The sequence below is a fragment of the Crinia signifera genome, chromosome 12, assembly GCF_055691185.1.
Source record: "Crinia signifera chromosome 12, ASM5569118v1, whole genome shotgun sequence".
NCBI lineage: Eukaryota > Metazoa > Chordata > Amphibia > Anura > Myobatrachidae > Crinia > Crinia signifera.
Window position 1 is genome coordinate 47,298,091 of NC_139228.1, and position 26,027 is coordinate 47,324,117.

General features: G+C 45.9%; 1 protein-coding gene across 1 annotated transcript in view; it reads left to right on the forward strand.

The window, feature by feature from the left end:
• The first annotated feature begins 12,359 nt into the window (after positions 1-12,359).
• The window catches only part of LOC146049537 (uncharacterized), a 160,182-nt gene continuing 146,514 nt past the window's right edge, over positions 12,360-26,027 (forward strand). Inside the window, exons 1-2 of the mRNA XM_083166070.1 lie at positions 12,360-12,513; positions 16,727-16,944. The gene's annotated coding sequence lies outside the window, so the exon portion shown is untranslated. The remainder of the gene's footprint in view (positions 12,514-16,726; positions 16,945-26,027) is intronic.

Genomic DNA, 26,027 nt, shown 5'->3' on the forward strand with positions numbered 1-26,027 from the left:
CAACTGCATAACCATTTTATATATCATGCAATCGATATGTAAACAGAAAATGAATACACAAATACATATAAAAAAAATACATAGATATAAAAAAATGTATATATATATATATATATATATAAATTATTATATATATATGAGAATAAAAATAAACAGTGTTATACTTTGTGTTTTATAGCCTTGGGATAGCGAATGCTGTAGACTCAGTCCATGTATCTAGAATTCTGGACAGAGAATATGTTTTCTGAAGAAAGACTAAACTGGACGGGTCATAATTTTCGTATGGACCCTAATAGTCTTTAATTGTAGATACAGTCCTTTCCAATTAAAGATAGAATACACGTGAATAATTGTGTGCACAACCTTGTGCCTTTGGTTGGTTTAAGGGTATATACAGGGCCGGCGCTACTCACTCAGCAGCTCCTGCAAAGCAGGGAGGCGCCATACTGAAAAGGCGCTGTCTCCCTCCCTGCTAAAGCTGCCTCAGCCCTCACTGTCACTGCCTCCTGCACGCTGCCCGCAGCGCCTGTCTGACAGCTGGCGGCAGTATGGAGCGGCTGAGCTGCTCCCTGCACCGCGCACACACGGTCCTCCTCCTGCGACCTGCCCCCTCTTCCTCAAGTACACTTGCGCTGAGGAATGTAGCGCTGTCTGTGAATGCCTGGATGACATGTCATGTCCGAATCCGCCCCCTACCCATTGCTCCCTGCGCCTGTCAGCTGTCAATCAAATGACGAACAGGCAGCAGCGCCGCCTCCCCTTCCTTCCCTCTTCTCAGTGTGCTGTGCCGCTGCCAGTCCTCAACACTCCGCCCCCTCTATCTCCTCCCCTCTTCTTCCATCTCCACCTTCTCTCCCCTCCTTTCCCCCTCAGTCACGAGTGCTGCACATACTTTTTGTACTGCTTTCGGATCGCATTGCACACACATTGCTGCTCTCACCTGCGCCGCTGTATCACCTGCTTCTCACCGGAGTTCTCCTGGCAGCTTGGAGGGCGTGATGACGTGTAGTTTGGTCTGTGTTTCTCCCAATCAAATTGTGCTGGTGGTATTGGACACGGGAGATATAACAGGATCCAGGCAAATAATTTTTCTTCAGAATTGAAGGCTCTAAGCTGGGCGAACCTCTAACGCGTTTCGCCCTATCAGAGGGCTTTTTCAAAGAGTCACCTCTTTGAAAAAGCCCTCTGATAGGGCGAAACGCGTTAGAGGTTCACCCAGCTTACAGCCTTCAATTCTGAAGAAAAATTATTTGCCTGGATCCTGTTATATCTCCCGTGTCCAATACCACCAGCACAATTTGATTGGGAGAAACACAGACCAAGCTACACGTCATCACGCCCTCCAAGCTGCCAGGAGAACTCCGGTGAGAAGCAGGTGATACAGCGGCGCAGGTGAGAGCAGCGCCGGCTGTCCGGTTCCAACTACATGGGTGAGTGAGACGCCAGCCAACAACATCTACGCGGTGTCCTCCCCTACTACCCCGCTCACCGGAGGGACACTCCATTACCAGCGCAGACATCTGAGCACAGTGTGTGCAGAGAGACACTCCGCTGCCGGTGCAGATATTCACGCACAGTCCGTGCAGGTGAGAGATGCACCGCTGTGCAATTCACTTTTCCCAAAGGTATATACCCTTAAACCAACCAAAGGCACAAGGTTGTGCACACAATTATTCACGTGTATTCTATCTTTAATTGGAAAGGACTGTATCTACAATTAAAGACTATTAGGGTCCATACGAAAATTATGACCCGTCCAGTTTAGTCTTTCTTCAGAAAACATATTCTCTGTCCAGAATTCTAGATACATGGACTGAGTCTACAGCATTCGCTATCCCAAGGCTATAAAACACAAAGTATAACACTGTTTATTTTTATTCTCATATATATATATAATAATTTTTTTTATATCTATGTATTTTTTTTATATGTATTTGTGTATTCATTTTCTGTTTACATATCGATTGCATGATATATAAAATGGTTATGCAGTTGCTATAATATTATCTTATGTATCTGTAGGTGGCCGCCTATAAAATTGTTTTGTATTTTATATGATTAACTCTTTTTTATACAAATAAATATATGAAAATCAATATTTAGAAACAGACAAAAATTGTGTATGTGAAGTGACTTCATCCATGGTGCAAATAGATATATAAAAACAGCGCAGACACTCCATCTTTGTTCTTATATTGTCTTTATTCGTATCTGTCTAGAACCTGTACCCTAAAAAGTCGGGCAATAGACAGATTAGGTGTATCCACACTGATACACATGGGAGAACTGCAAGCTAAAATATAGATTGACTAGATTTGAAAATATTATAATTTAAATAATTATTTCTTCTGTATTCGATACTAATTAGCGCCCAATCTTCCACTAATTAAGTGGTCCCCCTTTCTTTCTAATTAATGCTTTAATATTTATTTACAGGCTAAACACGCAGGGTCCATTATATGGAAGCATAAATATATCGTACGTTAGTACGAATCCCTAGTGTCTCTATGGCCCTTATTCTGGTTGGTGCGGCCGGAGCCGCATATGCGGCTCCGACCGTGCAGGCGAATCCCCGCCTTCCATACGGATCGCCACCTGCCGTCTGTACGCGGATATGTGGCGATCCGCATGAAATTGGACGGGGATACGCCTCCTCCATGGTGGGAGCAGCCCCTGCATTCGATGGTCGCCGAACATCGAATGCAGGGCCGCACGCTCCACCAGGTCCCGCAACACAAGACCACACGGACACTTGTCCGTGTGAAATCTTGTATGGGGGCGGGCAGCTGACATCCGGCGATGTCAGATGCCAGCCCCGTACCCACGCGTCACGGCCTCATTACCATGCATACGCCCCGCGTTTGCATGGGAACGCCCATGAAACGCGGGGCGTATGCATAGGGTAATGAGGAGAAGTAGCCCCTCACGCCCCTCTACGCCCCCTGTGCGGCGTATAGAGAATCCTTGCGGCGAAATCGCCTGCACATGCGCAGAGTGACCTCTGCACATGCGCAGAAGATAAACATCGGCGGCCCGTACGCAAGCGGGAATATCCGCATCGATCAGAATAAGGGCCTATATTATTTTCCCGACTTCATGTATTCATTCAGTTATTCATTTATGCATTGTGTTTTAATGCTTTATTTATACACATTCATATATATACATATATTGCTTTTAATTTTTATTCACATCCACGTTCTGTCACATTTATATTCAGTTCATCCCCCCTCTTTTCTTTCACTAGTTGCGATCTGCTTCAACACAGTCCGGTACACATACCGGCTTTTTCTGCACAAACATTCCGCAACACATACGCGCCTCTTTTACATTTACACAAACTCAATTATTTCTTTTGCACATCACGTTGTTTGTAGTGTTTAAGTTGCCAGCACTGTATTATTGATTTTGTTTTCTATGTGCACCAGAATAATTACTCATCTGCTCACCGCTCTGACGGGAAGACACAGTGACGTGATGTCACCACTCCAACATGGGGCGTGCCAGACCTGACGGTACAACCCGGAAGTGCGGGGTGTCCACGCCAAGCGCGAGTCAGACGCTAGTCACACAGGCAGCTACTTATACCTCCACTAATGGTAAGACGTTTTGATTTCTGTCTGTACACTGATCTATTTTGTTACTGTGGACCTGACGAAAAGACCCCGAGTGGTCTTGAAACGTTGTCCTACTTGATGTACCACTAAAAATTTATTTTACACCAAGCCCGTGGAGAGCCACCTCTTAATCTCACCACCCTGCGGGGAGACACGGTGGGTGTTCTATGCTATATCTTCTTTTGGAAGGCACCGCGGCATTACAACTTTTATCTGGAGTGCCGATCGTCCAAACTCTACTATATATATATATATATATATATATATATATATATATATATATATATATATATATATATATATATATATATTAGAGATGTGCGGCGGGCACTTTTTCGGGTTTTGGTTTTGGATCTGGATCTCCCTTCGTGTTTTGGATCTGGATTGGTTTTGGCAAAACCACCCTTGCGGGTTTTGGTTTTGGTTTTGGATCTGGATTTATTTGGAAAAATGCTAAAAATTGCTAAAATAATAGTTTTCAGGCCTGTTTTTGCCGCTAAAGTGTTATTAAGCTCAATAACATTAGTTTCCACTCATTTCTAGTCAATTTTGATCACCTCACAGCTCACAAAATCGTTTTCATTTACTGTAGTAGGGCCAAAAGGTTATCCTGAGGTAGCTGGATGTCTAGGCTAGGCGACAGCAGTGGGCATCACATACAGGTGGACCTTACACTTCCAACCTGGCACATGTTAGAAGCAGAGCAGCACTGCAGGGGCAGATAGGGTGGCAGTTGAAATTGTCCTTGTAGCTGCGCTCCTCTGTTAGAAGAACCTCCACACAAGTACCAAGAGCCCAATGTGGATTGATTTTGCAGTTTGGCATGTGCAGCCAAGGAACAGTGGGCGTTTGGTGCAGCATTGACTGTGTCTGCAAGTTAGTATCTGTTTGTATCAGTTTAATATCTAATAAGACCACTATCTGGCGTGAGGTCAAGTGGTTTCTGGATGCTGGGAACAGTTGCCTGCTTATCAAGCTTGAACAGACTGGATAGGCGTGCATTCCACCACTTCACCACTTGACGTGTGTTCCTCCCGAAGCCACGCGCTTGGTCTAGTATGCTGACCATCAGCAGCTGTTGGGCCTTCTTCTTCCCAACCAACCATCCATCAATCCATCCATCATATCCCAATGATATGACCAATTCATGTGTGTTCCTCCCAAAGCCAGGCACTCGGTCTAGGAATGGATAAGACCATGGATGTGCCTGAGGACATTTTTTCACCCATTATGGATGAGGTGGAGAGCGAATCACCCATCTCCCCACCATTCATCCATCAGATGCCCAAAAAGTCTTTCTTGCTCCGAAGAGCCAAAAAAGACGCAAAAAGACGAGGAAGGAAATGATTGGTGGTGGCCCCCCCACCCAATAAATATATATATAATAATTAGAGGAATGGCGAAGACCACGGATGTCTCTGAGGACATATTGTCATTCATAATGGATGATGATGGAGAGCGAATCACCCATCTCCCCACCATTCATCCATCAGATGCCCAAAAAGTCTTTCTTGCTCCGAAGAGCCAAAAAAGACGCAAAAAGACGAGGAAGGAAATGATTGGCGGTGGCCCCCCCACCCAATAAATATATATATAATAAATAATTAGAGGAATGGCGAAGACCACGGATGTCTCTGAGGACATATTGTCATTCATAATGGATGATGATGGAGAGCAAATCACCCATCTCCCCACCATTCATCCATCAGATGCCCAAAAAGTCTTTCTTGCTCCGAAGAGCCAAAAAAGACGCAAAAAGACGAGGAAGGAAATGATTGGCTGTGGCCCCCCCACCCAATAAATATATATATAATAATTAGAGGAATGGCGAAGACCACGGATGTCTCTGAGGACATATTGTCATTCATAATGGATGATGATGGAGAGCGAATCACCCATCTCCCCACCATTCATCCATCAGATGCCCAAAAAGTCTTTCTTGCTCCGAAGAGCCAAAAAAGACGCAAAAAGACGAGGAAGGAAATGATTGGCTGTGGCCCCCCCACCCAATAAATATATATATAATAATTAGAGGAATGGCGAAGACCACGGATGTCTCTGAGGACATATTGTCATCCATAATGGATGATGATGGAGAGTGAATCACCCATCTCCCCACCATTCATCCATCAGATGGCCAAATATTTACTCTTGCTCCGAAGAGCCAAAAGACACCAAAAGACGAGGTAGAAAAAGATTGGCTGGGGCCCTCCCACCCAGCCCGACATCCGGGACATCCCATCCAATAAATATATATGATAATTAGAGGAATGGCGAAGACCATGGATGTCTCTGCTCCAAAGAGCCAAAAGGCACCAAAAGACGAGGTAGGGCCCTACCACCCAGCCTGACATTTACATGTCCGATTGTACAAAATAGAAAGAAAAATGACCAAGCCATAGTACAGAAATGCAACAGAAAAATCTACCAAATTATCAGTCTCCCAGGAAAAGGATCTGCAATGGAACCTCTGCAGAGAGTACAACTTACTCCACGCCCAAAAAGCAAAAGGTGATGAAGTCTTCAGAAAAGTCTTCCGAAAAGAAAAGTGAGGAAACCAGGGTGAAACGTCGATTAAGTGCAAAATCACCAACTGCTTTCCAACGTATCGACCAAAGTCCTGTAAAAAAGAGTCCTGCAAAAAATTCTGTACAAGAGTCCTACGAAAGACTCACCACAAAAGGAAAGCAAAGCGCTTGTCAATTCAAGTCAAAAAAATAAAAGGCGAGAATATGTAAAAGATATATTTAGTATCTGTTTGTATCACTTTAAAATCTAATAAGACCCCTATCTGGCCTGATTTTCTGATTAGTGATTAATTAATTATCATTTGCTATAATAAACTGATCGGTGAACTCTGGGAACATTTCCAGTCGCCTCTTCATTTATCACCTAATTGGTGGAGGGGAGGGGGTAGTTGGTGGCAGATGAACAAATTCCTCCACCTCTCTAGGACCCCAGGTTTGGAGATCTAGTCCACCCTAGACTGTGGTGTTTGTGAGGTCAATGAGTCTGCGACATCTGTCACCCAATTTACCGCTAAGGTTAATTTGTTTGGTATGGCTGGCTAGAGCCAAAAAAAGATGAAAAAAGAAGAAGAAAAACATTTGCTGGGGCCCTCCGACCCAGCCATCCATCCAGGACATACCATCCAAAAAGAAGTACGATAATAATAGTTAGGGTGAGTTCATGGATGTCCCCGATGACATCATTGAATCTATAATAGATGAGGTGGCGAGATAAATCGCCCATCTCCCCACCATTCATCCATCAAAGATTTTAAAATTAATGACGCTCCAAAGAGCCCACAAAACGACGCAGAAAGAGGTGCAAGATGACATTGTCCTTGGGCCCTCCCACCCACCCTTATGTTGAATACAGGACATACACAGTTTAACAAACCAATCATTTCAGCGACAGGGACTGCAGCGGGAGGGACTGTCAACTGTGGCTGAAATGATTGGTTTGTTTGGGCCCCCACGAAAAATAAAAGGCAATGGGCATTGCACAAACTGGCTTTACAAGAGGTCATCCTCAGCGTCAGATTCCTCAGCCTCATCCTCTTCTTGACACACAATTAATTCGTCGTCGCTGGAATCAACCAATACAGGAGGACTGTGTGCAGTAGGAGGACGTAAGTGTTGGCGAAGGAGGTCCAGTTCGTGGAATTTGAAATTCATTTTTATGAAGAGCATCTTCTCCACGTTTTGTGGAAGTAACCTCCTATGCCGATCGCTAACAAGGTTCCCAGCTGCGCTGAAGACTCTCTCAGAATAGACACTGGAGGGTGGACAACTTAAATAAAGCAAAGCCAGTTTGTGCAAAGGATGCCACATTGCCTTTTTTTCCTGCCAGTAATGGAATGGACAGTCTGACATACCTATATTGATGCTATCAGCAAAGTAGTCATCCACCATTCTTTCAATGGTGATAGCATCATAGTCTGTGGCAGTCGACGTGTCCATGATGCTAGGAAGCTCCTTCAGTCCGGACCAGATGTCAAATAGATTTCCGGACTGAATAGCAGTCGGTCTTTTAGGAAAATTGAGCTTTTTCCTCGCAACCCCTGTGGTAGAAATTGAAGGAGAAGTTGTGCGCCTGCCACGTTCCGCTTCAGCTGACAATTTTTGGACCAAGAGGTCTTTGCACCTCTGCAGATTTGTTCCCATTGGTAACAAAGACACGATGTAAGACTTAAACCTAGGATCCAGCATTGTCCCCAAAATGTAAAGATCTGATTGTAAGACATCCGCGACCCTTGGATCGTTGCAAAGGGAACTAATGGCGTGATCCACTAGCCCAACATATCTAGCAGAATCAGTGTACTTCAACTCCTCCTTCAATTTCTCCAACTGCTTCTGCAAAAGACCTATCAAGGGAATGACCTGGCTCAAGCTGGCAGTGTCAGAACTAACTTTGCGTGTAGCAGCCTCAAAGGGCTGCAGGATCTTGCACACCACGGAAATTATTCTCCACTGAGCTTGGCTCAGGTGCATTCCCGATCCTCTCCCTATGTCATAGGTCGAGGTGTAGCTTTGGATGGCCTTTTGCTGCTCCTCCATCCGCTGAAGCATATAGAGGGTGGAATTCCACCTCGTGACCACCTCTTGTTTCAGCTGATGGCAGGGCAAATTTAGCTTTTCTTGCAAGTCTTGCAATCTCCTGCACGCACTTGCAGAATGGCGAAAATGTCCACAAATTTTCCGAACAACGGACAACATCTCTTGAACACCCCTGTCCTTTTTCAAGAAATGGTGCACCACCAAATTTACTGTGTGAGCAAAACATGGGACATGTTGGAATTCGCCCACATGTAATGCACTCACAATATTGGTGGCATTGTCGGATACCACAAATCCCGAGGAGAGTCCAAGTGGGGTAAGCCATTGCGCAATGACTTCCCGTAGTTTTTCTAGGAGGTTTTCCGCTGTGTGCCTTTTACTGAAACCGGTGATACACAGTGTAGCCTGCCTCTGAATAGCAATGGGAGATGATGTTGCTGCTGCTGCTATTGGTGCTGCTGCTGAAGGCAATACATCCACCCAGTGAGCAGTCACAGACATGTAGTCTTTTGTTTGCCCTGTTCCGCTTGTCCACATATCCGTGGTTAAGTGGACAGTGGGTACAGAGGCAGTGGCGTAACTAGATACATGTGGGCCCCATAGCAAAATTTTGTAAGGGCCCCTATTTATCACCTTATGCTGAAAAATGTATACAGCATATGATACTTTGACAGGCAAAGTGGGCCCCCTTCTTCTCTGGGCCCCATAGCAGCTGCACTCCCTGCACCTATGGTAGTTACGCCCTTGTACAGAGGCATTTTTAAGGACAGTAACAACGCTTTTTTTAATGTCCGTGTACAGCCTGGGTATTGCCTTCCTGGAGAAGTGGAACCTAGATGGAATTTGGTAACGGGGACACAGGATCTCTAGCAACTGGGTAAAACCCACAGAATTAATTGCGGATACTGGACGCACGTCTATTACCAACATAGTTGTTATGGCGTCAGTAATACGCTGTGCAACGGGGTGACTGCTGGCATACTTCATCCCCCTTTCAAAGGATTGACTTACAGTCAGTTGCTTGGCTAAGTGATCAGGACTAGCATTCCTGGTCCCTTTCCTTGAAGCAGCAGCAGCAGCACCAGCAGCAGCAGCAGAAGCAACAGGTGTACCTGATAAGGATGCTTCTGAGGAATCCAGGATAGGAGAGGATTCAGTCAGGATCATAACATTGGGTGCAGGACTACTTCCCAATCCCATAATCTCTGAGGATGGGGATGATGCAGTTGTTTGAGGAGATTGCAGGACCTTGGATTTAACAGAGAAAGGGGAGCAGGACGGTGACGCTGGGCGGGCTGCTACATGTTTGTTCACAGTTTCTTTTGACAAAAACTTCTGATGGATGCGCTGCAAATGCCGTAACAGTGAGGAGGTCCCAAGGTGCTGCACGTCCTTACCTCTACTTACAATGGAATGGGATCATTCGTCAGACTGCATTTAGGTCTACAGTCATTAGGTCGACCCCACTAGGTCGACTGGCAGGAAGGTCGACCTGACTGAAGGTCGACATGGGCCAAGGTCGACATGACTTAAGGTCGAATTTGCATAAAGGTCGACATGAGGAAGGTCGACTGGTCATAAGGTCGACATGGGTTTTTCACTGTTTTTTTATCCGAATGTCGACACAGTTGACATGGACACAGTTGGCAATGAGAATCGGACCCTCGCATCGCTCGCTTCGCTCGCAATGCTTCGGGCACGGTGCCTCGCTGCGCTCGGCACACTATTTTATTCTCCCACCACGCCCTAGTGGATGGTAGGGCATGAAATACCGCCTGTCGGCACATGTCGGCTCAAAAAACAGTGAAAAACCCATGTCGACCTTATGACCAGTCGACCTTCCTCATGTCGACCTTTATGCAAATTCGACCTTAAGTCATGTCGACCTTGGCCCATGTCGACCTTAAGTCAGGTCGACCTTCCTGCCAGTCGACCAAGTGGGGTCGACCTAATGACTGTAGACCTAAATGCAGTCTGACGAATGACCGCATCCCCTTACAATAGCTTTGCAAACGCTACACACGGCTTCTCAGTTGTTGTCCGGATTTGGGTAGAAATAATTCCATACATACGAGGTGGATTTTTTGGTCTTTTGCCCTGGCATGACAATGGGCTTTTCCACACCCCGGACAACAACTGTCTCCGTCGGTGCCTTAAAACAAACAACATCATCCCCAACATCGTCATCATCCGCATCCCTCTGTGTGACAGCTTCACCAACAGAATCCACATCCAATTCCTCAGAAGCATCCTCAATAACCAGGTCAAAATCTTGACTGGGGATGCTCTTGCACACACTTGCAGAGGGCATGCAAATGGTGGAATGAACCTCCTCTTCACAAACAGTATTTGAAAGGTCCGGCTCACATATGGCATCCACGGACACACTTAGACTCTCCTCTGGGATTTGTGACATTTGTGAACTCGCCTTTGTCTTAAAAACTTTCATTCTTTTTTTTGTAGTAGCAGAAGGGCTACCATCATTCTTCTGAGACGCTGTACCATCAGTCAGAAACAAAGGCCAAGGCCGTAGCCTTTCCTTCCCACTGCGTGTGGTGAACGGCATATTGCCAATTTTATTTTTCTCCGCACGTGACTTAATTTTTTTTTTATGGACCATTGTAAAATTTGATTTCTGCTTTGCTTTTACATGGCCTCTAGGCCTTTGACCATCGGCCTTGCCATCATGATTCTGACTGGTGGTAGCAGCTTCAGAAGTTCTATCAGGTTGCTGATCTCCCACTATTTCCTCCTCCATCATCCTCCCCCCAAAAAAATTTTTTAATACTTTTTTTTTTTTTCTGATTTTTTACACTGGACACAGCCTGTGACACTGGACACTGCCCCTGGTCACTGGACACTGCAGCACGACACAGCCCGTTACACAGGATATATGTCGTCACACTGGACACAGGATATATGTCGTCACACTGGACACAGGATATATGTCGTCACACTGGACACAGGATATAGGTCGTCACACTGGACACTGGATATATGTCGTCACACTGGACACTGGATATATGTCGTCACACTGGACACAGGATATATGTCGTCACACTGGACACAGGATATATGTCGTCACACTGGACACAGGATATATGTCGTCACACTGGACACAGGATATATGTCGTCACACTGGACACAGGATATATGTCGTCACACTGGACAATGGATATATGTCACGCTGGACACAGGATATATGTCGTCACACTGGACACAGGATATATGTCGTCACACTGGACAATGGATATATGTCATCACAGTGGACACAGGATATATGTCGTCACACTGGACACAGGATATGTCGTCACACTGGACACAGGATATGTCATCAGTCGTCACACAGGACAGGACACAGGATATATGTCGTGAGTGACTTGTGACACTGGATAAGATATAGGCCGTCACACTGGACACAGCCCCTTGTATTAATGCTGCCCCTGTATGTACTACTCAGCAGCACTGCAGCCCCTGCGTGTGAGCACTGCAGCACGACACAGGATATATGTCGTCACACTGGACACAGGATATATGTCGTCACACTGGACACTGGATATATGTCGTCACACTGGACACTGGATATATGTCGTCACACTGGACACAGGATATATGTCGTCACACTGGACACAGGATATATGTCGTCACACTGGACAATGGATATATGTCACGCTGGACACAGGATATATGTCGTCACACTGGACACAGGATATATGTCGTCACACTGGACAATGGATATATGTCGTCACAGTGGACACAGGATATATGTCGTCACACTGGACACAGGATATGTCGTCACACTGGACACAGGATATGTCGTCAGTCGTCACACAGGACAGGACACAGGATATATATGTTGTGGATCTACACATACATCCCAGCATGCCCTGCAACAGTTTCAGCAATTCATTATATAAAATCTATGGCAGGGCATGCTGGGATATGTAGTCCCTCAATAGCTGGAGGGTCATGAATTTGACACCACTGCCATAAAGGAACAAACAACCTCCCTATGTATATGTATAGTACTAATTGCAGGCTTCAGCTGCACTCACTGGATGCTATTGTATTTGTGCTGAAATTACAGTGTGTGACCATTGACCAATGAAATTACAATTCTCAGAATGCTCTGTTTTACACTGAAATCATGTGACCCTCTCAGCCAATCGCTGGAAATGTCTCTGTCCACCTTACTTCCTGTTTCACGTACAGGAGTAGATTGAGCATAGAAGAATAGAATAGAAAAGCAGGGGTGAAGGAGGAATGCAATACCGTACACACATGGATGGTGAAGATGAATTAAACACATACTGATGGGGGAGGCATAATTTGTGGTAAAGTATAATGTTATTACATTATATAAAGATGCTGCACTGATAATGGGAAATATGTGTTTTTTTTCTCCTATAACTGCTATGGTTTTTAGCAATGCCAATGCTATTGTGCATCATTCCTTATTTTCCCTTAGCATCTCTGCATTTGTTATGACTGCATTAGCTAGGGTATATGGTCGATTACTGAAGGTTGACATAAGCATTTTGCCGACAATGGCTAGGTCGACATGCTTTTTTTCCCCACCTTTTTGTTCTTTTTTTTTAAGTCAACATTTGCTGACAGGCGGATTTTTATACCCTACCATCCACTAGGGTGTGGTGGGAGAATAGAATAGTGTGCCTGGAGCATGGAGAGCATAGTGTTACACTTTTCTGATGTCCATGTTGACCATGCTGACATTCAGAACAAAAAACACATGAAAAACTCATGTAGATCTTTTGACCTAGCCATTGTTGACCTAATGCTTGTCAACCTTCCAACCCTGTAGTACTAACCATGTCAACCTATTTCATGTGTTGACCTTCTGTGGTCGACCCAATGATTGTCAGCCTAATGACCCATACCCGTAGTGAGTTTTTCAGTCATGATTTTATATAGTATATGCACACTCAAGGCCCCCTTACATTTGTCCGACTTGTCATAACGACAAGTCGGACCCGATTGTCCCAGCAGCTCCCCGGGAGGGAACACATGCGATGGCACTTCATGTGCCAAGTTTTGCATGTGATGAATCGCATGCGATTTATCACATGCCACTCCCGGGGAGCTGCAGGGACAATGGGAGCGGGGGACAGCAGCAGGAATATGCCCGCAGAGTGGGCAGGGGGGGGGTCGGGGTGCAGGGAGCCGGGCAGGAAGCCGCTGGGCAGGGAGCAGGGGGGGGGCGGCGGCGCAGAGTACCAGGGAGCCGGGCAGGAGAACACGATGCAGCAGCAGCACTTCCAAAAAAAAAGAAAAACGCCATACAAATGAATAGGAGGCCATTGATTGGCTGAGACCTCTCTCAGCCAATCAGCGATTGGCTGAGAGAGGTCTCAGCCAATCACTGATTGGCTGAGAGAGGTCTCAGCCAATGAATGGCTTCCTATGCGTTTGTATGGCCCTTTTTTTTTTGAAGTGCTGCTGCTGCAGCGTCTTCTCCTGCCCGGCTCCCTGTACTCTGCGCCGCCCCCCCTGCTCCCGCTGATGCTGCCCGGCTCCCTGCGCCTGACTCTGGTAGGTCCCCTGTTGTGGGGGAGCACGGCTCCGGGCAGCACATAAGATTTAGCAAATCTTATGTGCAGCCCGTCCGACCTCCCATCTCCGATCCGATGCACACGGGGCCGCGCATCGGGTCGGAGGGGATGTCACCATATGCGATTTGGGACGATTTCACGGCCCGATTTGTCCGAATCGGGCAAAATCGTGCCCAAATCGCATAATGTAAGGGGGCCTTCATTCTAAGACCATAGGTGAAATTTAATAGGATGAGAGAATCAGAAAGTGAGAGATTTGGTAAGAAATCTCCAGGGTGTTTTTTAAAGCTGCAATCATTTACACTGCTTTAAAAAACTAGAGATTTCTTACCAAATCTCACACTTTCTGATTCTCTCATCCTATAAAATTTTACCCCATATTTCCTTTTATTCTGTTAATTTGAATGTATCAAAAAGTCTGTTGTAGGATAATTACAGTAGATATTCTATTTATGGCTAGGGGAAAAATATGCTGTAAAAACCAATTGTATTAGGGATCCTGGGATTGGCCTTAAGCATACACTATGCAATTTTGGGACGATTCCATCCGATTTAGGCACTTCAAGCCGATAACCGGGTGAAATCGCCCCAAAATCGCAGGTGTGTGATATCTGATCCGATCCGATGCGCATCGGATTGGATCAGGGAGGTCGGACGGTCAGCACATAAGATCACGTCCGACCTCCCTGTATGCATATGCCTGCCCACCTGACCGGCATATGCATGCAGACTGACCGGGGGAGCAGTGGGTGGGACAGCGGGACCCTGAGCGCTTAACTGGCGGCGCCGGAGGGTGCTGACCTGGCGGAGCGGTGTGATGATCACAGATATCATTCAGCAGCGCTATTTTTAAAATAACTGTCAAATGACTGGCCGTTTTCTGATTGGCTGAGAGCTCTCAGCCAATCAGAGAATTGCCAGTCATTTGACAGGTATTTTAAAAATCTAATAAACGCCACTGCACGTCCTGTCCCGCAGCGCTGCTGATATCTGTGATCATCACACTGCCCGGCCAGGTCAGCACTCGCCGGCGCCACCAGCTACTCGCTCAGGGACCCGCTGCCCGCCCCACTGCTCCCCCTGATGAGGATCACCGCCGGCCCCCTGCCCCTCACCGCCCACCCCCTGCTCCCCGACATGTGATAAATCACAAGCGATTTATCACATGTATAATTTGGCTCAACAAGTGCCAAATTGTATGTGAGCCTCCCGGGGAGCTGCCGGGCGGCTCACAGGAGAAATGGGTCCGACTTGTCCTAAGGACAAGTCGGCCTAATGTATGGGGGCATTTTTTTTACCTCTCTGGCCCTGGAAGAGGTGAGTGCGCAGAAGGACGCGGTTCTCCTCACCACCCGACTGCACACCAGGTCCCGAACAAGAAGCATGGTAGGGCTAAGGCGCCCCCAGCACCCTCACCCCCTCAGACGTAGCGATGTGCCCAGGTGGGAACGGGCTCTCCCTCTACTCCGTCGGGTTCCCAGCTGCAGTTCCAGTGGGGTGCCGGTCGTTTAAGGTGGTTCCCCTCCGTGCCTGGTCAAGCAGCTCCATTAACGGAATGCCGCAATAGCCTCACCACTCGGCTCCAGCTATAGAGCCCGACTCGGGGTTAAAGACAAAATATAAGCTCAAAATAAAAACACCTGCATGTTCCCCTAGGCAAGAGGAGCTTAGTGCTTGTGGTGGTATGAGTGATATAGATGCTCAGAGATCAGGTTGGCAATGGATATTCTCTGTTAAAATGCAGCCATCTTAGATGCCCCACCCACCAGGTTGGCGCAACGTCACTTCCGGCATGTGAACCCGGAAGTCGACTGAGGAGCACCATGGCTGGCGGATGAGAGAGCGGGCGGCACCTGGACGGGTAATGTGTATATATATGTCACCTTTTTGCACATTTACTATGTATGTCCTGAAGACGGGTAAATCCCAAAACGCAGTAGGCACTAGTAAATACTTTATTTGAAATCATCAAGACCCGGCGTGACATCTGTTTTGGAGGAGTGCATTGTGTGGGACCCAGTTCCCTCTGGAGGGGCACCCGGGCCAAGAGTATCTTTGGTGAACCAGGGTAGTGCCGGACATTCGTGCAACATATATATATATATATATATATATATATATATATATATATATGTATATGGGGCATATATAAGGAGACTTTCACCTGGCATGAGGGTATATATGGGGGGACTGGTGGGTAGGGTGAAGACTGCACTGCCTCTGGGTTCGGGAGAAGGGGTGGGCGGGGAGAGTGCACTGCCACCGGGTGAAGTAGATGCAGAAGAGAGGGGGTGCAGAAAGCTAAACCACTGGTGAGAAAGGGAATGCAGCCGCAGGTGAGAACCGAGGTGTGTTTTGAGGAAGGGGGGGCTGGGTTCCGTGCACAGCCGCAGGTGAGATCTGAGGGGAGGCTGGGTGCAGTCTTGGGCGGAAACTGGGGGAATGCAGGGGTGGTGCGGGTGAGAACTGGCGGAGTGTGCAGCTGCAGGCAAAAACTGGGGGGGGGGGGGTCCATGTGTGGTCCTGGATGTAAAACTTGGGAGGGGGAAGGGGCAGCGAGTGTCAACCGGGGGTTGTTCTTGATGGATGACGCCGCTGATATAAAAAGAGAGTGAGAACCAAGTGGGGTGCAGCCTCAGGTGGGAACTGAGGGGGGGCTTTTGGTGTGTGCAGGGGGGTGTAGATGAGAAGAGGGTGGGGCTCAGGTTAAAAGGGGGGGGGGGGGGTCAAGCCACAGGTGTGTACCAGAGGGGGGTGCGTCTGGGTGCAGCCATGCGGGGGAGGGTGCGGGTGCGGCCTCCTGTGAAAACAAGATCATTAGTTTATATGAGCTGTAATGTGTGCAATCATAGTATATATCCATAACTAAATGCTGTGCATGGTGCTAAGGCTAGGTCTAGCAGTGCATTAACCTTGCCACTGAGACCAGTGAGAAGCGCTTTATGCATATTTTGACAACTCTTCTTTTTAATTGCAGCACTGTAGACCTGATTCCAGAGTCCCACACCTACTGGCTGAATCTGTGATATTTGGCACTGTGCATGCTCAAAAGGCGTATTTATGCAAATCGCTGATTTGTGAGGCTATTTATAAAAGCACAGAAGTCAACGGCTCCAACACTTGTTTCTAAATGTGTTTATCTGGTCAGCATCGGTGCTTGCCTGTGTATGTAGACAGATTTCGGCATATTCAAAGGTAAGTGGTACATGCAAAGATCAGCAGATAGATCTCTTACCACCAGCTAAATGCTCAATATTATGTATTAAAGTAGTGTTTTTGCTGTTCACATACATTGCTACTAATTAGATTTTTTTCCATTCTGTCCTTTCTAAATAGGGTAAAACCTGATATAGTCATGATTTTCATTGCCACAATATCTAGATCTTATTGCAATTAGTTCTGGGATTTTAACTCCTAAGCTCCTGATATTAGCACACATACAGAAATATCGGCATTCATCATTGCTCAACATACAGTATGTGGTATGTACATGGCTGTAATTCCACACCCTGGGTGCGATTTTCTGAGCCAAAAGGGCACTAGTGGCCATATTGCAGCATTGATGAATGCAAGGGTAACAGGGAGGGGGAATCATCCATGAATTGGGGGATCTCACAGACGTCCCAATGTTTGTCAGCTCTCACTGCTGTGTCTGCTGGTACTGTGAACACAATCGTGGGACTGCGGGGAGTAAGGAGTAAGTGGTGGGGTAAGGTCTATGTTTGTAGACTTGTAATGGTGTTTGTGGATATATATCTACAAACACCATCACAAGTCTTCACAAGTCTCCTCCTTTGCTGGGAGTCGAGCGCACACCGCTTATACTGCACTGTCACTCCCGGCGGACGCTCACCAGCTGAACCCGGAAGTGACTGCTGTGGCAGTTGAAGCGGTGTGAATCTACAGCCGGCAGCCCTGCCAGCAGTGTGGGTGCCGGTGAAAACAACAGGAACTTGCAGTGAGGGAAGTCTAGTGAACATCAGCCTCCAGGGTATTGGGTATGTGTGTAATGCACCACCGGCAGGGTTAGAGACGCCAGCCCACGGTGCCATTCACACACTCACCTCGACCCCACGGATGCTCCACTCAGAGACCTTGCTTGTGGCTCCCCTTGCCCCACCTTCAATCTGTGCATTGCCCAAACACAGATTACAAACATTGACCTTACCCCTTCACTCTTCTCCCCGTGGTCGCACGATTGTGTTCACGGTACCAGCAGTCAGCAGACACACACTGGGATGTCTGTGAGATCCCCCAATTCGTGGACGATTCCCCCTCCCTGTTACCCTTACACCCTTGAAGTATCACTCATTCTTTGTATATCATATTGCACCTTTAAATTAAATTAACACCTTATACATACCTAACTGTGCATACCTCTTAATGTTTACCTAAACACTGGGAATTGATAGTTGCACCCATCCAATATAATGTTAGAAGGTGAGCGCGGGGCTAGCACCAATTTCATAAATATTGCATTTAGGAGTCTGGACAAACTCCAGCTCGGCAGCCCCTTCGGTCACAAGTTATCTTTAGCACTGGCACACCAGCAACTTCAATATTGATGAGTGCGGCAATGTCTGCATCTTTAAAGCCCCAATAGACATTGATGATTTATAGATAACGATATATGGTCATCGTAAGTCTCAATATCAATAACATTGCATGCCCTCGCAAATTGATAACAGCCCCCCGTTGCCTTTGGTGCATGCTTAATGTTGACTATATTGTCAACTATGCATGCTAGGGGTATGGGTCATAAGGTCAACGGTCGTTAGGTCAACATGCATCAAGGTCGACATGACTGTAGTTCAACGTGGGGTTAGAGCGACAATGATTGTGTCAACATTAGGTCGACAAAAGCATTAGGTTGTCTTTCACAAGGTCAACAGTCAAAAAGACGACATGGTGTTTTTCACTTTTTTTGTCCCGAATGTCAACGCATAAAAGAGTGCACCACGTCCCCTCACATGGCTTGCTGCTCTCACCGTGCTACGCTTAGCACACTATTTAATTCTCCCACCATGTCTTAGTGGATGGTAGGGCATGAAATACCACATGTCGGCTCAAAAAAAAAAGTGAAAACCCCCAGGTTGACCTGTTGACTGTCAACCTATTGCTTGTGTTGACCTAATGACCATGTCGACCTTCAGTCATGTCAGCCTCCAGTGGTCGAGCTAATGACTGTCGACCTTCCTCTTGTCAAGCTGGTGACTGTATACCCATGCTAGCGGGGGGGGGTGTGATGTAACTAAACAATATCATTAAAAATATTGATCTTTCAACTAGGAGCACAGCGAATTGTGTAATGTGTATGGTCGCTTAAGGTAAGGCTGCTGGACCAGTATCAAAGTATTGATTCGAATTTGCCGTTTATATGTGCCTTTGCAGCAGGGGTGTAGTGAGGGCGGACGCCGAAAGATCCCAGGGTGCCGGAGCCGTGCACCACCAGCTCTCCCGCTCTCCGCTGTGCACCGGCTGTCTGATGCTATGATTAATTCAAGTCTCCCACTGGACCGCTAGCCAATAGGCGCATGCGGTCCAGCAGCCATCAATGCTGCTTCTGATTGGCTGCTGGACTGTGTGCACCTATTGGCTAGCGGTCCAGCAGGAGACTTGAACTGAAAATAGCAGCAGACAGCTGGGCGCAGCAAAATTCAGTCCCCCTTGGCAACAAGCAATTTTAGACCCCCTTGACAACTAGCAATTTCAGTTTCCCTTGGCAACGAGTAATTTCAGTCCCCCTTGGCAATGAGCTATTTCAGTCCCCCTTGGCAACGAGCAATTTCAGTCCCCCTTGGCATCTAGCATGAAGCCCCTTGGCATTGAGCATGAAGCCCCTGGCATTAATCATGACATTTCTGTAGATGTTGGGGGTGGGATCCAATAACATCTATCACACTATGACTCCACCCAGCATTATACACACAGTCACAGAGTGACAGATCTGGCAAAATATATTATAACACGTACCTATATACCTTCCTTACCTCTCATCGTCCACGCCAGCAGCCGGGCGTGTGCTGTGCAATGGCGTCATTGCTTCCGGAGCAGCAGGAATGGCCTCATTGCACAGTGCCCACCTGGCTGCTGGCGTGGATGACGAGGGGTAATGAAGGTAAATAGGTAAGTGTTTGTTTTATTCACATTGTCTTCTGCAACTTGATAAAGCACTGGCTTGGAAACATTGGTGATTTATCCAGTATCCTGGTCTCAATTATTTGTTGTGTGCCACTGCTACTCTCATCTATTTTTCCAGCCCGCAATATCTGCAGACTGTGCACGGAGGGCACCACATTATTTTTTCATTTATTTGTTGCCACCTGGGAGTGCAGTTGTGCTCATAAGTTTCATAAGTTTCTTTATTTTCTCAGACGGTAAAGCTGCCCATTCTTCTTGGCAAAAAGCCTCCAGTTCCTGTAATTTCTTGGGATGTCTTGCATGAACTGCATGATTGAGATCTCCCCAGAATGGCTCAATGATAATGAGGTCAGGAGAATGAGTTGGCCACTCCAGAACCTTCACTTTATTCTGCTGTAGCCAATGAAAGGTTGACTAGGCCTTATGTTTTGGATAATTGTCATGGTGGAACGTCAAAGTACGTCCCATGTGCAGCTTCCGGGTTGATGAGTGCAAAGTTTCCTCCAGTATTTTTTGATAACATGCTGCATTCATCTTGCCATCAATTTTGACCAAGTTCCCAGTGCCTTTGTAGCTCACACATCCCCAAAACATCAGCGATCCACCTCCGTGTTTCACAGTAGGAATGGTGCACATCATAGGCCTTGTTGACTCCTCTCCAAATGTAACATTTATGGTTGTGGCCAAAAAGTTAAATTTTGGTCTCATCACTTCAAATGAATTTATTCCAGAAGTTTTGAGGCTTGTCTCTGTGCTGTTTGCAGTATTGTAAGCGGGATGCTTTGTGGCATTTGTGTAGTAATGTCTTTCTTCTTTCTTATGAGCCCATTTTTCTTCAAATTCCTCCTTATTGTGCATCTTGAAACAACCACACCACTTTTTTTCATAGAGTCCTGCGTTTCAGTTGAACTTATTTGTGGATTTTTCTTTGCATCCTGAACAATTTGTTGTGGCTGAATTTTTTGTTGGCCTACCTGACTGTGATTTGGTTACCACATAAGCCCTCATTTTCCATATCTTTATTAGAGTTTGAACACTGCCGATTGGCATTCTCAATTGCTTGGATATCTTTTTATATCCCTGTCCTGTTTTATACAGTTTAATTACCTTTTCCCACGGATCCTTTAACAATTCTTTTGCTTTCTCAGAATCCAGACACGTCAGTGCAGCAGTAGATGAAAGATGCAAAACTCACTGACCTTTTATACACACACACACTGATTACAAGCAAACAGATCACAGTGGAGGATGGTTACCTTTAGTATTTATTTTTTATTTATTAACAGTTTCTTATATAGCGCACACATATTCTGCAGTGCACACATATTCTGCAGCGCTTTACAGAGAATATTTGAACATTCACATCAGTCCCTGCCCCAGTGGAGCTTACAATCTATATTCCCTAAAAAACAAAGTGTTGTTTGGTACTTATTTTGCGTTGATGTCTGAATGCTGCTGGTAATTGATATCAGAAGGTTCACCCACCTTCTAGCAAATTGGATACAACAAGAGAAAAATCAAATACCCCTAGCACTTTCAGATAACTTACACTATAATAGCAAGGTAAGTGTCCTCAGTATATTGTGTAGAGGTACATAAGTCCTTGAATAATTCAAAAGGGAACATCAAATACGAGATCCCAATCCTCCAGTGTGAAATGGAAAGGGTGATGGTTTCAATCTCTGTATATTCTATAAAAGAAAGAGAAATAGTGCAACACCTTTTGCTGAAAGGGGATAACAATTTTATTTTTGCACTCACAATTTCGATATAATAAAAAGCATATAGTCACCAGCCGGTGATATAGTAGTGGGAGGTTACACCCAAAATTTCTTCAACGATCCTGCAAGGCTCCGGAAACCTCCCTTGGTCGTGTTGAAATCAAAGGATGACAAACAGAACTCCTCCAAATAAAACGGGTGATTCTACCAGCCACGGGAACACCTGCTTAATGCATTTCGGACCTTTGGGTCCTTCATCAGAAGAATAATGTTTCCCGTGGCTGGTGGGATTTAAATAGCAGAAAAAGGGCACCAAAGAAACTCACGTTCTCTGGCGCCAGCACTGGGACCGGAAGTGAACGGAGCTTCCGTTGGAAGTTGGACACGCACCTCTTGTGTGCGTTCCTGCGTTCCACCCCGAGTTCCTCCTTGCGTTCCGGCACAATGTAAACATACTATTGCACAAAGCCCAATGTTATAAGTTATTTACACTATTAACACAAATTAATACAAGCGGTTTCTTCACAGGGATTCTTTTCCCGCCGTCAGTCCTTATTCTTTTTCCAAAACAGTGGGGTCCCTTGACGGGGGCTGCAGGCTTAAATGCATTGATCAATTCAGGAACCAAATCTCCACTATTTATTATCAGTTAATTTAGTGTGTGCAGAGCCCATCCAATGTGTATATATATATATATATATATATATATATATATATCGAATAAACACAGGCGTCACTCCGGGGCTTCCGTGAAAAAACTTTTACTGTGTGGCGGTCAACGCCGTTTCGGGTTTCCCCGTCGTCAGGACCAAAATTCACAAACAACTATGTGATGCAAAGTGCAGTGCTTAAATACAGAAAAACTTACATTTGGACGCCCCTCTGCGCTGCTCCATCACCCGACCGAGGCTGCCGCTGTCCCTACTGGATCCACCCAGGAAGTGAATCGCCAGAACTCCGGGCGGGGAGGTCACAGTCAACTAGGGGAAAAAAGTGCAAAGTGCATATTAGTGCATACGCATAAAATGATGCATGATATAACAATATATTGAGAGAAGACATGCATATACAGTGAAATGATTAAAAATAAAGTGCTAGTGCAAACTGGTAAAAATGAAAGAAAATTTCCTCAGCTGACAACCTGGGTGGCCACTAGATGGCAGTGTGGCCATGCCGTGCAGAGAACAAATGTATAATCAATGACAATGTATACATGTATTAAATAAATGAAAAATATATGAATCACTATACATGTTCTGCTAACAGGTGTCACAATCTGTCACTACACCCCAGGACATAACATCACCTATGGTGGAGGATGTAGATGATGGCATAAAAAGTTATGCAAACTATTGGGTGTATGGCCACTGATAAGTGGTGAATTAATGAGAACTAGAACATCCTTCTCTAATCAAAATATAAAAGACAAAAAATATATACAGAGAAAACTGTGTAATGTGAATCATAGGAAGCTACCCAAATTGAGGGTCTCATTTAGACCGCCAGGCGTTAGGGTGCCCAGCCTATAAATCCACCGGCTCTCAAGCTGCAACAACCGTTTATCCCTGTCCCCACCTCTGTGGTTGTCAGGGATTTGGTCTATGATACAGTAGCGAAGGGTGGCCATGTTATGTTTGGCCTCTAGGAAATGACGGGCCACAGTCTGTTCGCTGTGGCCTTTGACAACCGCTGCCCTAATCGCTGCCCTATGATTGGCCATATGTTCCTTGAATGTACACCTGGTTTTACCCACATAGTTGAGCCCACATGGGCATGTGAGAAGGTAAACTACGTACTTGGATGTACACGTGAGAACCTGACGAATGTGATAGACTTTACCCGAATGCGGGTGTCTAAATGTGTTCCCTGTTACCATGTAACTACAGGTTACACAACCTGTACATTTGTAGCACCCTCCCTTTTTGGATAGGAAATGTAGTGGTGTGCTACGTATGAGGGAGACATCAGATTTGACTAGTTGGTCGCCAATGCTGAGTCCACGGAGGTAACCTGCCCTTAAGTTGGTCCCCACCAAGCTGGGTAAATCCGAATCGGTGTTGACCATGGTCCACAAATTTTTTGTTTTTTTATTAATAGTGGGACTTTTATTTGAAAAGTGGTTAACCCAAGTGATCACCTTATTCTGCTCGGATTTAGGGGCATTTTTGGATGTGGCTCCTGTTAATAGAGCATTGCGATCCAATGCACATGCTTTATTTTTGGCCGTTTGAATTAAGGACCATGGATAACCTCTTTGCAGAAATTTTTCGACCATTTGCTCAAGTTGGAGATCTCTCATATGGGGGTCGCTGTTGATCCTGCAGACTCGCAGGAACTGCGAGTAAGGGAGGCTGGTCATGGTGGAGGTAGGATGAGAACTGTTGAACTGTAGTAGCATATTTCTATCAGTTTCTTTAGTGAATAACTGGGTGCTGATTTTATTACCTGATTTTAGGATGCGAACATCCAAAAAATCTCACTGACAGGCACTTATTTTGAAAGTAAATTTTACCGGACTATTGGATGCATTATGATTATTCAACAGGTTGACCAGTGTCTCCTCTGGCCCTGACCAAAACAAGACCAGGTCATCAATATACCTGGCGTAAAAAATAGCATGTTGTTGGAATAAAGCATTTGTCAAAAAGATCTCATTTTCTACTTTGTACATAAAGGAATTTGCATATGAAGGCGCTGCCGGGGAACCCATTGCGCAACCTGATGCTTGACTGTAATATTTGCCATCAAACACAAAGATGTTGTGTGTGAGGGTGAACTCAAGCAATTGCATCAGGAAGCCAGGGTTGGGGCCACAGTACTTGGGGTTGTCTCTAATAAGATCACTAACCGCTGAGAGACCCTGAAGGTGGGGAATGCAGGTATAAAGACTTGTGACGTCTATTCCTGCCATGATGGTATGGTCAGGGATGTCCCCTAAGTTGTTTAATTTGACCAATAGGTCAGTGGTGTCTCTAAGGTAAGTACATGTGTTTTGTACACAATCCTGCAGGAAAACGTCCACAAATTTAGCGAGAGGCTCGCACAAAGATCCCCGAGCGGCTATAATAGGCCTACCAGGGGGTCTCAGGGCGTCCTTGTGCAATTTCGGGATAATGTAGAACGCCGGAATGGCGGGTTTGGGCCGCAACAGGCTTTTCTTCGCGTCCATAGGGATATGTTGCTGAGTAATGGCATTGTCCAAAATGGTGTTTAATTCATGGATATGACTCTTGGAGGGATCCCGATCCAATTTTACATAGGTAGTTGTATCCTGTAGTAATCGGTGACATTCTTCCAGGTAATAAGTAAAGTCCATGACCACCACCGCACCCCCTTTGTCCGCCGAACGGATCATGATATCTTTTCTTTCACTGAGCTGTTTCAACGCTAAACGTTCCTCCTGGGTGAGGTTAGGGGTCGGTGGGGTGGTGATGTTTTTATCAATGTTCTCTAGAACTCCAGAACAATTCCACGTTGAAAACATTCGCCAGAGTTCTAGAGAACATTGATAAAAACATCACCACCCCACCGACCCCTAACCTCACCCAGGAGGAACGTTTAGCGTTGAAACAGCTCAGTGAGAGAAAAGATATCATGATCCGTTCGGCGGAAGTTTTCTCTGTATATATTTTTTGTCTTTTATATTTTGATTAGAGAAGGATGTTCTAGTTCTCATTAATTCACCACTTATCAGTGGCCATACACCCAATAGTTTTCATAACTTTTTATGCCATCATCTACATCCTCCACCATAGGTGATGTTATGTCCTGGGGTGTAGTGACAGATTGTGACACCTGTTAGCAGAACATGTATAGTGATTCATATATTTTTCATTTATTTAATACATGTATACATTGTCATTGATTATACATTTGTTCTCTGCACGGCATGGCCACACTGCCATCTAGTGGCCACCCAGGTTGTCAGCTGAGGAAATGTTCTTTCATTTTTACCAGTTTGCACTAGCACTTTATTTTTAATCATTTCACTGTATATGCATGTCTTCTTTCAATATATTGTTATATCATGCATCATTTTATGCGTATGCACTAATATGCACTTTGCACTTTTTCCCCCTAGTTGACTGTGACCTCCCCGCCCGGAGTTCTGGCGATTCACTTCCTGGGTGGATCCAGTAGTGACGGCGGCAGCCTCGGTCGGGTGACGGAGCAGCGCAGAGGGGCGTCCAAATGTAAGTTTTTCTGTATTTAAGCACTGCACTTTGTATCACATAGTTGTTTGTGAATTTTGGTCCTGACGACGGGGAAACCCGAAACGGTGTTGACCGCCACACAGTAAAAGTTTTTTCACGGAAGCCCCGGAGTGACGCCTGTGTTTATTCGTTTTACATACGGTAGAGTCCTTCTACCTAGGAAGGCACCCGGGCAGTTACATCCTGAGTGCGAGGAGTGCCG